The sequence below is a fragment of the Scyliorhinus torazame genome, chromosome 1, assembly GCF_047496885.1.
Source record: "Scyliorhinus torazame isolate Kashiwa2021f chromosome 1, sScyTor2.1, whole genome shotgun sequence".
In the NCBI taxonomy this organism is placed as follows: Eukaryota; Metazoa; Chordata; class Chondrichthyes; order Carcharhiniformes; family Scyliorhinidae; genus Scyliorhinus; species Scyliorhinus torazame.
The window spans coordinates 184,495,066-184,501,065 of record NC_092707.1 but is presented as its reverse complement, the minus strand read 5'-3'; positions in this window follow the sequence as shown (position 1 = coordinate 184,501,065).

The following is a 6,000-nucleotide window of genomic DNA, read 5'->3' as shown; positions in this document are numbered from 1 at the left end:
GCCCAATCTCTCTCGTCCTCAGCCCGAGGCCTAACCTTCCACCTTCCTAATCCCTGCCCACTGCTCTTTCTTCTTGTTCCACTTTCTGGAAACAAATGTTCATTGTTAGACAACTTGGATCTCACCATTCAGCTGAAGGGGTTGTACCCTGCACAATGAGTATACCCACATTTCTAAGCCATTAGGTGAGGTTTTTCTCATTAAACTTCGACTGTATCTTGGACCACTCACAGAAACATTTTTTTAAAATTATTTATGGCCCAATAACAGCTAATGAGATTATGCATTTCAAAATATTATGTCATATGATCAACTGTTCAGTATAGAGAAGGTAGAAAGCATTAAAATTGAGCTGGATAAATTATGGAATGTGAAGTTTAATGCTAATAAGGTTAGTTTAATAAGGACATGGGAGTTCACACCAAGTAAAATAAAGAAACGTAGTTTTATTTACAACAAAATATATACGCTGCCCAGTAGATCCCGACCGGGCTCCTTTTCTGGTTGGTGCCTTATTGGCCGACCTTTTATGCAGAGGTTAATAGAGATCCCCTGCCCCTAACGGGTGAATTGGTACTACACAAGGACCATGGGGAAGATAATCATCCCCATCCCATAGTCCCTGTGCAAGCTATTACAATTAAGTTAATTAGTAGTAATGCAGGAAACAAGAACTGTGTGTACTTAGTGAATGGTCACCTCATGTCAAGAATAGGAAAGTAGAAACATTTGAGTGGGACTATTGATCATTCAATGAAGGTGGGTACCATGGTTCCCATTCCAGTTGGTAACATAGGACAGAGAACCATCTCCTGTGTAGGGCTCTGGAAATACAGATGCCCATGTCCCCCATTGGTTCTACTGTGCCCCCTTCGATTGTGTTTCCCCTTGTCCTGCGAGAGAGAGAGAGAGCAGAATGTCAGTGGTTAGGTAGCACTGTGTTTGGGAGGTATGCCTGCTATAGCTGAATAGCTTTATTCATATTTAGAGTGCCGAATTATTTTTTTTCCAATTAAAGGGCAATTTAGCATGGCCAATCCACCTAACCTGCACATCTTTGGTTGCGGGGGTGAAACCCACGCAGACACGGGGAGAATGTGCAAACTCCTCATGGACAGTGACCCAGGGCCGAGATTCGAACCCAGGTCCTCAGCGCCGTAGTCCCAATGCTAGCCATTGCACTACCGTGCTGCCCCACATCGAGACCATTCTGATGGCATCAAAGCCTTGCACCTCAACAGTGCAGATAGTGCCACTTGGAGCAGTGGCCAAAGCCGGTACTGTAGCAAAGCTAAGGAGGAGGAGAGCAGCCATGGATCAGGACCTCCAGGGATCTCAGGCAGACGCCGGTGAGGAGGGTGAGGGTGATGGGAAGAAACGTGAGACAAGACAGTGGGAAGGTGGACACAGGGAGGAAAAACAGTGGTGGGAGGATGCTTCAATTGGCAGCATGGATCCGGATAGGAGGCATCCCCCTCTTCACTGGCCAGGAGCCAGCAGGATCTAAAATACAAGGCTGCAGGCTGGGCACAGGCCTTTTGTGTCATCAGTTAAATTTGAGCAGTGACAGGTGAAGGCCCTTAAGTGGGCATTGAGGGCACCTATTGCTCTGCAGGTAGGCAGCCCTCCCGACGCCTTCCTTGCCATTAATAAAACTGTGGGCACCGTGTGTGCCAACTAGCAGCTGGCACACCACAAATGGAATGATGCCCTTTTTTACACGTATACCCACCTACTTTCTTGCCCATGGGTGGCCCAGAAAATCCAGCCTCTTGTTTCTCCTGGCTGGGGAAGCAAGGACTAGAATCCTAAACTCAGAATAAGGGCAGATCTTATTGGACTGGGAGGAGGACAAATTCCTTCACTCGGAGACTTGTAAACCTTATATCACCATCATCTATACTTCATATCATCATAAAGGCTTGAGTCACCACTCAATCTTGTCTCTCCTGTAAAAAACATATTCTGTTCAATAAATCTATTAATTTGATTAATTTGAGTTTAAGTCCTCCTCTGTAACTTCCTTGGTCCACCCATATCATTTTCAAGATAATAAATTTACATTTTCTACCCCAGAGAGCTGTGGATGTTCAATCCTTGAATATTTTCAAAACTAGGATAGTAAAGGAATCAAGCAATTGGGGATAATGTGGGAAAGTGAAGTTCAGGTGGAAGATCCTATTGACAAAGAGTCATCCAGACTCAAAATGTTAGCTCTGTTCTCTCTCCACAGATGTCAGACCTGCTGAGATTGTCCAGTATTTTCTGTTTTGTATCGGATTCCAGCACCACAGTAATTTGCTTTTATCTTATTGAATGTCAGAGGAGGCCGAATGTGTCTTGTGGTCAAATCCTTCTCTGTCCATTGTAATGCTCCTGGTTAGCATCCACTGCTGTGTGAAGTTTAACGTTTCGAGCCCCAGCTTTCATGAGGAACAGTTTCTCAACTTTGTCGGGTCATCATTATTTTATGCAAGTTTTTGCCAGAGAAAAGCCCGGTTTTGGAAAAGGGGACCCTGTTTAAAACACGTGCTGTTGGTTCCAAAACCTGAAGGGACAAGAGTTTTTCTGATGCTAAATCAAATCCAACCCCACCCCACAGAAATTGTGATCACCTAATCGCTGGCTCCAAATTGGTGAGGGAGACATTGGGCGGGGTTTTCCAGTTCCCCAGCTATGTGCTTCTTGACCACCTGCCGTTTGCTGGCAGTGGGATTCTATCTTCCCACCACTTGTCAATGGTATTTCCCATTGTAAACACCTCACATCACTTGGAAACCTATGGGCAGGAGTGCGCTACCAGCAGGAAAAATGAATCCCAATGACTGGAGAATTCAGGCAAATGATATCCACCAGTCTGATGGAATCAAAGAGATAATAGAGCCCATCAGAAGACAGTTCACACATTGTATAATATTCCAGATAAGGAGTTCCTACAATACCAGCTAGTTGAGGGGCAGGCAAACAATACACATTCGATCAAAGCTTTCGGTCCCAGGGGACCTATCGATTCAATTTTTGGGTTTGCTTTTGCTGCCTGGGTAGATCAGGCAGAAAAGCGGTAAAATTGGGATAGCCTCTGAAATGGAAAGTGGGTCAAACCAGGGAGTGAAATGAAAAGGAAAGAACACGAGGCGCACAGCTCGACAAGATCGGTACATCAGAGCAGTGTCTGGTGCTTTCTCTCACCCTCCTTCTACAAACAGAACCGAAGGAAGTCTCATACCTCAAGGAACAGGTGCTGCCCAAGGACTTTGATCAGAGAGGACACGATGAAGTGAACGCTTCATCTGTAGCCTGTGGAAAACTCAGCCCATCACCATGTGAAGAGTCACCTCGCATCACCCGACCAGACCTCGGGTAATTTTGAGGGTTTAGCCATGAGCAAGGGAACCCAGATGGGCTTCGCTTTGTGAAGTCCAACGAGAAGTAATCTGTTTTCTTATCAGCCACCAGGTTTGGTTGGTTGGGAGATGTGAGACAACTCTCCACATGGCATTGGGCTGAGTACCCAGCAGGCTACAGATTCGCTGGACGTAGTAAACACATTCGGATTATTCAAAACTTGAATCCTGTGTTGATATTCATCATCCTTCAGCGTGGTCATTCATGTAAGTCCAGACTTTTAACCGTAAAAGAGTAAGTTCGGTTGTGACCAGTAAAGATGAACGACCCTCAGACGATCGTAAACACCCTACAACTACTCTTTTAAATTTCTTGTCTTGGAAAAGATGTGGATGGACCAAGGCAGCTACGGAGAACGGCGTAAATGATTTGAGGGCTGAAATTCACTGAATCTGTTTTTTTACAGGAGAGAAAATGTTGAATGCCGATATTATTCAAGCCTTTACGATAATATGAAGGACAGATGATGTTGATCTTTATAGTTTATTAACCAGTTGATATCACTCTGCAAGACGACATTAATTTAAGATCACCATGGCCGGGATCCTCAGATATCGCGGCCAAGTTGTGACGCTGGCGTCGAAACCAGCGTGAGCGACTCTGGCGTCGAGCTGAGCAAAGGTGCACATATTCCGCGCCACGGAAGGGGCCAGCACGGGCGTCACGGGTAGTGCAACGGCGCGGCCCAGAACAGCGTCATAGACGGGCGTGGTGTAATTTACGCCGCGTCGTTGTTAAATAGACGCCACCAGCACAAACAAAGGCCAAAGCGGGAAGATGGCCGCCCGCCACGCAGCGCCAAGGTTCCAGGACTGTGACATGGAGATGCTCCTGGACGCCGTGGAGCAAAGGAGGGAGGCCCTGTACCCTGGGCACGGCCGCAGGGTCGCAGCCGACACCACCTGCCGCCTGTGGAGGGAAGTGGGAGAAGCAGTCAGCGCCCAGGCATAACGCCATGGACAGGCAGCCAGTGCCACAAGAAGGTCAATGACCTAGTCACGGCAGCCAGGGTGAGTACCACCAACTGTGCCCATGGCATCAACACCCCACACATGTGGCACCAGCCCCCCCCCCCCCCATTCGCAGGGGGGGGCGGAACAACCCTAGCTGAGACCCACATGGCTACTCCCACCCATGCAAGCTGCATTGGCAGGATGGTCTATGAACCTATGCCAACATACACACAACCGCTGGGCTGCACGTATATGTGCGCCTAACACTGTTGGTCTTTTTGTGCCCCCCCCAGGAGAAGTACGCCCATAACAACCGGAGCGTGCCAGGACCGGAATTGCGCCCCCTCACTGCGTATGAAAAGAGGGCCCTGGACCTTGCAGGCGGACCCGAGGACCAGGAGGTTGTGGATGCCGAGATCGGGGGGCTCCACTAAGTGAGAACCACACCCCCCATGCCTGGCCTCCCTCCGTCCTCACCATCCCATCCCGCCTTCACCCCCCATCCCCCATTCCCCCCCTCCTGCCACCACCCCTTCTCCACCTCCTCCCACCACCCCTTCCCCTCTCCTCCCACCACACCTTCCCCCCTCCCACTAACCCTTCCCTCCCTCCTCCCACCACCCCTTCCCCCCTCCTCCCACTAACCCTTCCCCCCTCCTCCCACCACCCTTTACCCCCTCCTCCCACCACCCCTTCCCCCCTCCTCCCACCACCCCTTCCCCCTCTCCTCCCATCACCCCTTCCCCCTCTCCTCCCACCACCCCTTCCCCCTCTCCTCCCACCACCCCTTCCCCCCTCCTCCCACCACCCCTTCCCCCCCTTCTCCCACCACACTTTCCCCCCTCCTCCCACCACCCCTTCCCCCCTCCACCTGCCACCCCATCCGCCCCTCCTCCTACCACCCCCTCAGCCCCATCTGCGTGTCCAACAATGCACGCTGTATTGTGTCTTGCAGGGCCACACGGCGATCGACCCATCCCAGCGGATGGAGGCCACCCCCAGCCAGTGCCGGGGCGACCACAAGCCAGGGATCGACCCGGGCCGTCAGCCGGAGGCCACCCCCATCCAGTACCAGTGCGGCCACGCTGTAGGGATTCATCCAGCGACGGGGAGGGCAGCCACACTGACAGCAACCCCCCCCCCGCGCCCCCCCCCCCCCCCCCCCCCCCCCCCCGGCCCAGTCAAGTCACGACGCCACAACACAGGAGACGGAGGCACAGGGGACAGATGGGCGGGACACCACGACACAGGGGACCAACACCGATGACACCGACACACAGGACACACAAATCCAGGACACCCACACACAGGGGACGGACGGACAGGACACCCACACACAGGGGCCGGACAGACAGGACACCCACACACAGGGGACGGACAGACAAGGCACCCACACACAGGGGACGGACAGACAGGACACACACACACAGGGGACCGGCAGACAGGACACCCACACACAGGGGACAGAAGGACAGGACACCCACACACAGGGGACGGACAGACAGGACACCCACACACAGGGGATGGACGGACAGGACACACACACACAGGGGGCGGACAGACAGGACACCCACACACAGGGGACGGACAGACAGGACACCCAGACACAGGGGACGGACGGACAGGACACACACACACAGGG